Source organism: Nanorana parkeri, unplaced genomic scaffold (assembly GCF_000935625.1).
Source record: "Nanorana parkeri isolate BGI_ZX_2015 unplaced genomic scaffold, ASM93562v1 scaffold184, whole genome shotgun sequence".
NCBI lineage: Eukaryota > Metazoa > Chordata > Amphibia > Anura > Dicroglossidae > Nanorana > Nanorana parkeri.
Window position 1 is genome coordinate 31,773 of NW_017306452.1, and position 12,282 is coordinate 44,054.

Below are 12,282 nucleotides of genomic sequence, written 5' to 3' on the forward strand. Positions count from 1 at the left end.
GGTTCTCAAGAGTTTTTCCCCCCTCTATGTAGAATACAGACCTGTGCAATCTTTCTAAAGGATTGACTCTTCTTTTGAAGTCACACGGTTCTGCCTGCAGTACTGCCTCTGGTCCTTTATACATCCTTTGAGATCAATGCGTTTTATAATCCCTGTTTCAGTTCATTGAAATCTATGTTGGACTAGTCTGAGGTGATGCTAATATTTGGTGATGTGAAATGTATACTTAATGTGTAACTTCAGCCAAAACATGTTTCTTAGCTATAAATATGGTAGGGAAGAAAGAAAACCTTACTTTACTTCTGTGTCTCAATTGTGAAGATTTTCATTCACTTCCTTTCCCTTTGACCGTAGTCACTTGGACAGGAAGTGAGGATAGTCCTCTTCAGCAGTGATTTTTTAAAAAAAATCATGTAAGAGTCCAGAGTAATATTTTTCTTTATAATAATTTCTATGTACTAATTATCACATGCAATTTTGGAAATATTATTTTTTTATTGAATAGACTAGATATTGATTTATATATATATGTATATGTGTGTGTGTTTCTAGCCCTGTAGAAGGTGGAGTTCGTACAACCCCCTAAACCCCGGAGATGGTTGTGCGTAGAAATCCCAGTAGATCAGCAGTTTTTGAAATACTCAGACCAGCCCGCCTAGCACCAACAACCATGCCATGTTCAAAGTCACTTAAATCCCCTTTCTGCCCCATTCTGATGCTCAGTTTGAACTTCAGCAAGTCGTCTTCACCACTTCTAGGTGCCTAAATGCACTGAGTTGCTGCCATGTGATTGGCTGATTAGATATTTGTGTTACCAAGCAATTGAGCAGGTGTACCTAATACAGTGGCCGGCGAGTGTATATCTGCTATATTCTTTCTTTAAAGATATTTTCATTTTTATATTTCTAAAGTGGAGTTATTCTGTAACTAATGGCATGATGTTATAGCTCAACCAATAGGCCCATAGCAGAAATGTAAAAAGGCTCCGCCCCATGGGGGGTGCACAGGTGTGAGAGCTGAAGTAGGACCCAGATCCATTACCGTCTCACTGCAAAGCTTCCGAATCAGAGATTTCAGATGATGTTTGAGCTCTTCGAAAAGAAGAAAAAAAAAGTTAGATAATTGTTTTTTTTATACTGGCTTGTAACCATATTGAACAATATGTTCCCTGTAACTCCAAAGCCTGAGATTAAAGTCTGGATAAGAAACAAAAGCACTATTTTTCAAAAAAACAAACAAGTGCCATATGGCAACTAGGAAGCCGGCATTGTGTTTAGTTTGGGAGAAAAACGAACAGACAAAAGGAAATGGGGGCCGAGCTGTACAATGATAACCTTTCCTTTCATCTCCTGCAGCAGTATTTGCATGGCCATGCTAAAGAGGTCCTGTCGTGTAAAATTGTAACATTAAGTCCTCGTTCACACGGGCATGTACTAACGTATGGTGCTCCTGGGAGGGACAGGTGCTGCGTGTAATTGCGTCAGAACAAAATGAGCAGTTAACACTTGCAGTGGCGGGGGGGGGGGGGGGGGGGGGATTGTTACGGAATCACACTGCGGGTGGGGGGGGGGGGGGGGGGGCGTCATCTTTTACATGCCCGGAGGTCAGAGGCGTAACTAGTGACCTCAGGGCCCGATGCAAGAATCCATGAAGGCCCCCCCCAAAAAAAACATTAGATAGATTTATTTTAAAAAACAAAATAAATGTATCACGTCCCCAGCTTTCTGCTTCCGGACCCAACACTTTCCTCTTCCATGTCCCCAGCTTCCCCTCATCTCCCCCTTCATATCCCCAGCTTTCCGCTCCCGGACCCCCACACTCTCCTCTTCCATATCCCCAGCTTCCCCTCATCTCCCCCTTCATATCCCCAGCTTTCCGCTCCCGGACCCCCACACTCTCCTCTTCCATATCCCCAGCTTCCCCTCATCTCCCCCTTCATATCCCCAGCTTTCCGCTCCCGGACCCCCACACTCTCCTCTTCCATATCCCCAGCTTCCCCTCATCTCCCCCTTCATATCCCCAGCTTTCCGCTCCCGGACCCCCACACTCTCCTCTTCCATATCCCCAGCTTCCCCTCATCTCCCCCTTCATATCCCCAGCTTTCCGCTCCCGGACCCCCACACTCTCCTCTTCCATATCCCCAGCTTCCCCTCATCTCCCCCTTCATATCCCCAGCTTTCCGCTCCCGGACCCCCACACTCTCCTCTTCCATATCCCCAGCTTCCCCTCATCTCCCCCTTCATATCCCCAGCTTTCCGCTCCCGGACCCCCACACTCTCCTCTTCCATATCCCCAGCTTCCCCTCATCTCCCCCTTCATATCCCCAGCTTTCCGCTCCCGGACCCCCACACTCTCCTCTTCCATATCCCCAGCTTCCCCTCATCTCCCCCTTCATATCCCCAGCTTTCCGCTCCCGGACCCCCACACTCTCCTCTTCCATATCCCCAGCTTCCCCTCATCTCCCCCTTCATATCCCCAGCTTTCCGCTCCCGGACCCCCACACTCTCCTCTTCCATATCCCCAGCTTCCCCTCATCTCCCCCTTCATATCCCCAGCTTTCCGCTCCCGGACCCCCACACTCTCCTCTTCCATATCCCCAGCTTCCCCTCATCTCCCCCTTCATATCCCCAGCTTTCCGCTCCCGGACCCCCACACTCTCCTCTTCCATATCCCCAGCTTTCTGCTCCCCTTCATATTCCCAGCTCTCTATAGCTCCCCCTTCGTGTCCGCAGCAGGCCTCTCTTACTGATGTAGCTCTCTATTCGGCAGCGTTCTGTGTGATGGGGGGGCGGGGATAACCCGCTTCCCACTCATTGGCTGCTGCACCGGCTGGATCATACTGCGCCCCGGAACAAGGTGAGGGGAGCAGCGTGAAGCACGTAGGGCCCAGGACAGGAGGAAGAGGTCCCGGTACTGACATTAGCGGTTACCGGGATATTAAATATCCTGGTAATCAGCTGTTACCAGGGGCCCCTTCCTCCTGTCCTGGGCCCCCTCCAAGTGGCGGAACTCCAGTGCCCGGTCGCAGCTGCGACCTCTGTGACCCTGGTAGTTCCGCCACTGCTGGAGGTGTCATGTTACACATGCTTTGTGATATGCCTTTAAGATGATTTGTGTTTTATCTGTCTCTGGTATATTGTATATCTTCACCCCTCTCCATAGTTCAGTCTTCCTCTGTGTACATGGCTCCGCCCTTCTTCATTATGTTCCAGTCTCCATCTCAGCCCCTTGTCCTTTGCTGAGTGGATCACATTATGATCTTTTGACCTATTCTGTGTTCGCTGTTGTAAAGATCTGCACAGTTTGGATTAAACTTCAAGGTGTCATATGGATTGAATCACTGTCTGCCAAATTTACTGCGATTGTGAGTTACTGCCGTCTCGCCACAACTGAAAGTTACAGAGAGCAAACTTGCAATGCCTAGAATGGGGAGGCAGAACAGGAGTTGTTATTTAAGCTGCGGTGCTGATGTGCTAACAAAGGAACATGCTGATGGAAGGACAAAGCAGAGTGACAGGGAACTTAGCTCATCAGTCTGCTGCTTCTCCTTCACTGCTCCGGCACAGGCTGTGGGAGGGACAAGACCTGGGAGTGTTGCATAACTGCAGCAGAGAAAAATCAGGTCTCCTGCTCTACCAGACAGGGCTGTGCCGTCTTGCGGAGCTGTGTATCTCAGAGCTGGATGGACAGAAATTAATGTCCTTTAACAGCTCCTGTATCTTAATTTTTATCTGTTTATTTAGCTGTGTGCCCAGAGTTCAGCTGTGAATTTAGGGTTACACTTTGTTTAGACGTGCAGCAGGCTCCACCACCCTCTGATAAGCAATCCGCGATGGAACGTTTTTTACAGGACGGTGGAGCAGCAGCTGTCTGGCGTTCAGGAGGCAGCAGTGCGCATTTTTGTTTAATGGAGAACTATGAGGCGAGTGAAAAACCACTCAGCCTCATAGTTCTAGCCGACCTGTGACAATGAGACTGTCACAGGTCGGCTCAATAGATCGGGAAATGAGCGAACACATACCGTCGCTCGATCACTTCTCGTTCCTGCCCCTGCAGAGAGCCGTGACTGTCACTCGCGGCTCCCTGCAGGGATTCCCCCCTCCCCACTCCGATCCCCCAGTGCTGACTGGTGGAACGGACGGGGGAGGGGGCGGGTACAGCTGGCTCTGCCTCTAGATAGGCAGAGCCAGCTGTCACTCACGCAGCTGGGTGGATCCAGACATAATTGTCGGGATCCGCTCCGGCTGCGGCATCTCAGTATATAGTGAGCTGTAGCTCGCGGTATACTGAGCTTTGGGTGACGGGAGGACGCTAGTTTGTGTCCTCCCGTTACCCTTAGGAGAACTATGAGGAAAAGCCCTAACACCACAGTTCTCCTTTAACCCCAAGGGGGGATTTTTCATTAAACGTTTTTATTTTTAATAATGCTGCAACTACGCTTTGCACGCTGTTGTGTTGCGGTCCCATTCACCTCCATGGCCGCGTTTGTCAGGTGCCAAATGTGACTTACTGTTTAATGTTTGCCATGGCAGTGTATACAGCACTGTCCGCACACAATGCCAACATTGCAGGGGGCCGGGGGAGTGGTAAAACCGCAAATTGACCGCCTGATTTTACCGCCTTCAGCCCCCCGATTTAAACAAGACACACTGAGGGGAATTTATCAAAACTGGAGCAGACACAATCTGGAGCAGCTGTGCATATCAACCAATCAGCATCCACCTTTCATTTTCAAATCTTAACTGAACAAACTGAAGAGAAAAGCTGATTGGTTGCCATGCACAGCTGCTCCAGATTTTGTCTGCTCCAGTTTTGATAAATCCCCCCCTCTGTATATCAGACAGAGAACAGTGCTAGAATTATGGTATCCGCATGCAGAGAAATTTCACTGCCCCATACAACACCAAGCCTTCAGCGTGTATGGAGATGCGAGCCCTCCACCCACCAACACAATAGCCAAAACAGAGAAGCCGCCCATCGGAGTTCACCAGCAACAACAAATGTTTAATCCACAAGGCAAAGAGTATCCAGTTCATTGAGACTCCCTGTCTAAAGGGCATCTGCTGTAATGCATTTCACCTGTTACGGGATTAAGCTCTTAGCAGGTGAAATGTGTCACTGCCATCCAGTTCTGAAATGCACAGCTCTGCAAGATAGCACAGCCCTGTCTGGTAGAGCAGGAGACCTGATTTTTCTCTTCTGCAGTTATGCAACACTTACAGGTCTTGTCCCTATCCCAGCCTGTGATTGGACAGTGAAGGAGAAGCAGCAGACTGATGAGATAATTTCCCTGTCACCCTGCTCTGGCCTTCTATTGGCATGTACCCTGTCACTCTGCTCTGTACTTATATCAGCAAGTTCTTTGTTGGCACATCAGTGTTTTTATGCATTTCACCTAATACAGGCTTAAAGTGGACCTTTATCCATATCTTTAAAATGACCAGCTTTGTATTCTTTGCATTCCTTATTTCTCTTTTCGTCCCCAGTCTTCTGACAGTGGCCATGTTTACTAAGGGCAGATTACTAGCTCTCCTTTTACTTCCTAGAACTCTGGCACATGTGACTAGGACATGTGATCATGCTCATCATCTCAGGGGAGGAAAATGCCTTTCCCTGAGATCTCGTGAGATTACAGATGAGATTTCCCAGCAATGCTCTGCTGATGACAAGCCAATCCCAGGGTGCATTGCTTTGCCAAACTGAAGTAATTTTTGCCCTTCCAAAGCAGGAAGTGAACGCTCTGCAGTGTAAGTATTTCACAATCACAGCATTTTACACCTGTCATGTCTATGTTATCATTAATCACCATACATAGAGGAATGCATTGATAGAATTGTATTTTTGAGCGTAAAGGTCCGCTTTAAACGTTGATTAAGCCCTTAACGGGTGAAATAAGTTAGCACGGGTGCCTTCTAGATAGGGAGTTTCAATGAACTGGATATTCTTTGCTTTGTGGATTGAACATGTGTTGTTGCTGGTGGACACCGGTGTGTGGCTTCTTTCTTTGGACTATAGTGACAGAATGTTCCTTTAATTGTTTAAATACATGGCTGAACTAAATTGTTTGTTTTAATATACTCACCGGCCAGATTATTAGGTACACCTTCCTAGTACCGGGTTGGACCCCCTTTTGTCTTCAGAACTGCCTTCATTCTTCGTGACATAGATTCAACAAGGTGCTGGAAACATTCCTCAGAGATTTTGGTCCATACTGACATGATAGCATCACAGGCCCAAAGTGCGCCAAGAAAATATCCCCCACACCATTACACCACCACCAGCCTGAGCCATTGATACAAGGCAGGATGGATCCATGCTTTGTTGTTGTTTATGCCAAATTCTGACCCAACCATCTGAATGTCGCAGCTGAAATTGAGATTCATAAGACCCGGCAATGTTTCTCCAATTTATTGTCCAATTTTGGTAAGCCTGTGCGAATTGTAGCCTCCGTTTCCTGTTCTTGGCTGACAGGAGTGGGACTCGGTGTTGTCTTCTGCTGCTGTAGCCCATCTGCTTCAAGGTTCAGTGTGTTGTGCGTTCAGAGATGGTATTCTGCATACTTCGGATGTAACGAGTGGTTATTTCAGTTACTGTTGCCTCATCTCCAACCAGTCTGCCCATTCTCCTCTGACATCAACAAGGCATTTTCGTCCACACAACTGCTGCTCACTGGATATTTTCTCTTTTCTGGACCATTCTCTGTAAACCCCGGAGATGGTTGTGCGTAGAAATCCCAGTAGATCAGCAGTTTCTGAAATTCTCAGACCAGCCCGCCTAGCACCAACAACCATGCCATGTCCAAAGTCACTTAAATCCCCTTTCTTCCCCATTCTGATCCTCGGTTTGAACTTCAGCAAGTCGTCTTCACCGCGTCTAGATGCCTAAATGCATTGAGTTGCTGCCATGTGATTGGCCGATTAGCAATTTGTGTTACCAAGCAATCGAACAGGTGTACCTAATAAAGTTGCTGGTGAGTGTATATCTGCCTGGAGTTGCGCTTTAAACAATATTTTCTTTCATCTTCCTCACTCCCATGCTGCTTGCCCTGACCTCGTGCTTATATTCTGGTCCTCTTTCGTCTCCACCACATCGCAGCCTGCTCTGATGAGGTCCCCAGTACTGCTGCTTGGTCCAGTCCACACTGCAAACCATATGCTTCTGTGCTTGGGTCCACAGTCTCAATCTTTGGTCCAAATTACAGTTCATCTGGTACACTACTGAGCTGGGGTGTGCAGTCTCACTGCTTGGTGCAGTTGGCCATTCATCTGGTATGCTTCTATGCTAGGGTGTGCCGTCTTGCTGCTTGGTTCGGTTTGCTGTTCATCTGGTATGCTCCTGTGCTGGGGTGCGCAGTCCTGCTGCTTGGTCTGGTCTGTGGTTTCCTCCTGTATGGCACCAACAACCATGCCATGTTCAAAGTCACTTAAATCCCCTTTCTTCCCCATTCTGATGCTCAGTTTGAACTTCAGCAAGTCGTCTTCACTGCGTCTAGATGCCTAAATGCACTGAGTGGCCGCCATGTGATTGGCTCATTAGCAATTTGTGTTACCAAGCAATTGAACAGGTGTACCTAAAAAAGTGGCCGGTGAGTGTATTTGCTCAGTATTTCACTTTAAATCAAGTTCTTATTTAAGTTTTTAAAAGAAATTACAGTTAAAGTGTATGAAACTTGTTAAAAAAAACAACAATGTTTATACTAAAGAACAGGAGTCAGGCAGGAAACTCTGATGTGATTTTCAGTTGGGTAACAAAATGATAAAAATAGAGAACGGGTCGTCGCAACCATTACCGGGGCTGGAATAAAAATGATATCTCTTAACAGGTGTTACACTTGTTTTTATGTTATGTGTGAGCCTACGTTCTTATTCTCCTTTTATTTCTCTGTGTTCCCCAGCAGGATTAGATTACGGGTCTGCGATCGGGCCACGCAAACAGCTCTTGTCTTTTTATAAAAAATCAATTTATTTTTTTGATACCGGCTGCCAAGCCGGCTGCGGGTTTAATTCTCCCAGTTCCGAAAATTACAGTCTACTCTTCTTCCGGCAGGTCAAAGCAGAGCTGGAATTCCACGTTCTATGTGAGATGACAGCTGAAGAGCACTTTGGAATCACATTATCTTCAAGTACAGGGTTCTTCTGCAATTATTATTCCGTATTAGAAAGGCTGCATGGCCCATTTTTTTTTTTTAAACAGGGATGGAATGTAGATGGGTGCAGAATGCTTTATTAAAGTGGGCCTGTCATCAAATGTTGCTGGGATGTAGTAATAAAGGATACCAGGCTAAAATACTTACCTTTTCTGGAGAAAATGCTTCTCGGGGCTACCTCCAGTGTTGCTTGCATAACCAAAAGTCTGGGTATTTGGTCATGTGATCCTTGGTTAAGGGGAAAGTCACAGTGCAGGTTGAGGTGACCAGATCTTTGGGTATTACTGACATATCAAAGACTGCAAGGAGTCTGGAGCAGAATAATAGCAACTATAGCAAGGGCAGCCATACTTCAGCCCTCCTGATGCTCAAACGAAGTAACGCAAAATCCGAATCAAAACGAAACAATTTTTTTACTGGTGCACATGTCTACTTTAAAGGCTTCTTCACATCAATTGTGGTGCATTCCAGAGCGGTAGCTGCTGGAACGCACAGCAATTGCACAATAACTTTCCCCGTTCGTTCTGGGGCGGGAGGGGGCCCGCAGTGCGATAGGACGCCTGGCAAAACATTGCTTCCCTGGTTCATGTCTTTGGGTGGATTTATCTCCTTACAGGGTCCCATGGAGCCACCTTGGGCGTGCACACTGCTGACTCTCAATACAGTAGTCTATTTACGGCCAAAAGAAAGACAGCCCCTGTAGCCAGCCATTCCCCTGCTCTAAGCCAATGAGTGACACCAGGTGGATTCTGTGCTATCCCTAGAAAAGTGTGCATGTGAAGGGCACCAGTTACCCTAACCGGAAGTTCAGGTAAGCAGCACTGTGGACCCCACGGCAATAGTTCTGACAGCCATCCCTTCAATGAGGTTATTGCCTCAGGCAGCATCTCTGTGGGTCATATGGGGGGCGGCAGGGAGAGCAGCATGTTTGTTGTATAGTGGCCACTCTGCTGCACAATGCCATCTCTTTTCCGGCCAGAGCATCCCAGGTTGCTAAAAGGCAGTCAGGAAGATGTGTAAGGGCCATACATATCTCCCCGCCATTTTTAGCAACCTAAGTCGCAGTGAGAGCAATCATTTTAGGGCCATCAATCACTGATAACACTAAACTGATGAGCGGTAACAGCTTTTAAAGCATCGCCTATGGCCAATTTTGGGTATTATCGTTTTTTGAGGTTTCGCGCGCGCACGCAATTTTAAGGCTTGACATGTTTATTGTCTTTTTACCCGACGTGACCCCATATTTTATATTTTACCAAAAAATTGGGTAATAATAAATGTTTTATCATTTAATATAGGGGAAACTGTTTTTTTTTTTTAAATTTCGGTAATTTTTCCTTAATATAGTAAAAAAATAAAACCCCCAGTGGTGAATAAATACCACCAAAATAAAGCTCTATCTGTCCCCAAAAAAGGGTATAAAATTCATTTCAGTACAGCGCTGCATGACGGAATAAATGTCAGTTAAAGTACCGCATCGCTGAATACTGAAAAATGGCCTGGATGGGAAGGGGGTTTAACACCGCGGATGTCAACTGGTTAAGGTTGACATGTGTGATTCGTTTTGTTCCGAATTACAGATGTAACGAATTTCGTTAGCGGTAGTCTGTACGAAATGTTGTTTGTTGGACGAAATTTGGTTGCAGCAAAGTGACTTTAGAGAAAAAAAAAACAGATTTCGAACAGATTATCGCTAACGAATTTCGTCCGAATCCCGAAAAGAATTGACTTTCGGACCCGAATTCCGAAAAACGAAGTAACGCAAAATCCGAATCAAAACGAAACAATTTTTTTACTGGTGCACATGTCTACTTTAAAGGCTTCTTCACATCAATTGTGGTGCATTCCAGAGCGGTAGCTGCTGGAACGCACAGCAATTGCACAATAACTTTCCCCGTTCGTTCTGGGGCGGGAGGGGGCCCGCAGTGCGAACAGACGGCTCTCCTGCACAATGTTTGCAGTGTGCCTGCTACCCCCTTTCCAGCCAGAGCACCCCAGGTTGCTAAGAGCCAGGAAAGGAGATGTGTGAGGGCCATACACATTTCCCCGCTCAGCTCTTAGCAACCTAGGATGCTCTGGCCAGCGTCCCGCCCAGCTCCTGGCAATGCAATGCTGACAATGCATTTTAGTAAAACATGCTAAGCATTACCACTACTTTAACACACAATATACAGCATGTTAATTAGCATGTGGTAAGGCACCCCAGTAGAATGTAAAAGGTCCTTCATGAAAGCTGAATATTTAAAAAGATTAATAACAAACTTTTATAATTGCATAAACAGGTGAAGCTGAAATTAGATTCTGAGCCGACATGAGGCCTCCAATCACTTCTACTAATTTTTTGCCCAATTTTGTGTTATGCGAAGATCTTCTCCTTTAACGCCAACCTTGCAAAATGCAGATACTCATTGTTTTTGTATTCAGGCTGCCAATTGAATTTTTTTCCTTTGTTACATAAACAAGAAAACCTTGAATCCGTATTCCTCCAAGCTAAAGCGTAATACAACTAAGAGGAGTAGGAACGAGACGCATGGGTCACTAATGCACTTTTGCTGCAATAGACTGGCTATACCCATCCTTGGGGTTAAGTGGTGGAGCTTTTAAATATTTTACAATCGCAGTAACTCAGGGGTGGATGGTAAATTGCATGTCTCCTGATAAAGTGATTTGATCCCGATATAATGAAAAGGTTTTGGTTAAACCTTAGAGTGTATATCACCATCAATAGCTTGCTGGGGAATTGTGCTCGGGATATATAGTTCTGCCGTAAGAGCGTGTTCAACCCAATAAATTCAGCGCTGAAAGGATCTTTGATAACTTCATACTGGCATGTATCTGGGTGCAGGGAAAGGTGTCTGCTTTAAATAAAATTGCCAAGGGTTTATTTTCTGAAAATCGGGAGCTTCCCTAGCTGCTGCATTTAGATCTATCATATATTCTTAAAGTGGGACCTCAAATAGTACAAATTCATGTCATACATATTGATTACAAATAAATAAATAAATATATACATGTGTTTTTAAATGCAGCAAGTACCTGAATATGGGTCCTCCAAATATATTTGAGTTCAGATGTTTCCAGTGAAGGGCAGGGGCGTCCTGAGGCCGGGTGTCACCCCGCCATGTCGTCATTGTGCATGACGTCACCTTGCGCATGCGCACCCATCTGATTGACGCCTGCCGGCGGCCATCTTGTTGATGGACGCCGGCAGGGAGAGCAGGGGACGGTCATCCGGCGGGATGAGGTATGCCGCCGGGTCCCCGCCTCTCTCCTGACACTGTCGGGCACTCGGTCAGAGGGGGTGACTGCCAGTCATTTTGGTGTCACCCCTGCAATGGTGACACCCGGGTGTGGACCGCATCCCCCTTGTGACGGTAGCAGATGCCCTGTCTAAAATGTTTTTTTCTGTAAATGCAACATTTTTACATTTGATGAGTGTGCTCTTTGCATAAAAAAATAGAGATGTGAGGCACTATTGGGGTCCAATATTGCCAAGGATAACTGATTCGTAAAGCTCACTCACCCTGGTAGGGCAGCTCCCTTGAAGGTACCTTGGAAGGTACCCTAGGTAGAGTATAGCATTAGAGAATGCAATAACAGTGTTAGATAGAGTCAAAGAGTCCAAACATATTTGTAATTACTTCATCTTAGGATGACATAAAATAGCCAATGTGTTTTGGGGTCTTGGGCACTTCCCCTTCCTCATGTGTTAAAAGGTAGGACTCGAAGTGATTTATCAATGGACACTTGTAGGACCTCTAAAGTACATCCAGATTTGGGCTTCAATAATTGTTAAAGTGACACTAAACTCAGAAGTTAAATCCTAAAAATGCATTCAAGTCCCTTAACTCTGAACAACAATGTATCTTATTTGTGTATCACTCGGCTGTAGATCCTCAAATCATCTCTGAATTGGTGCCGACGCTGTCCTTCCTTCTGGAGGGGGGCTGCTTTTGTTCCTCATGGTCCCTGTGTGTGTTGTAAAGTAGTCACCGCTCCAAGCTTGCTCCTGTGATGGACTACAATCTCAATACAAATTAGTAAACTAAGCATGAGATTGTAGTCCATCACGGGAGCGAGCTTGAAGAGGTGACTACTTTACAACACACACAGGGACCATGGGGAACAAAAGTAGC

The 12,282-nt window shown here is 46.2% G+C and overlaps 1 long non-coding RNA gene across 1 annotated transcript; it reads right to left on the minus strand.

Annotated features, from left to right (window-relative positions):
- Positions 1–686: 686 nt before the first annotated feature.
- Positions 687–10,319, minus strand: LOC108785936. Its single transcript, XR_001941162.1, has 3 exons — positions 10,308–10,319; positions 8,112–8,116; positions 687–863 (listed from the first exon to the last, which is right to left on the minus strand). It is a non-coding gene; the product is annotated as an uncharacterized LOC108785936 (long non-coding RNA).
- Between the last annotated feature and the right edge of the window lie 1,963 nt (positions 10,320–12,282).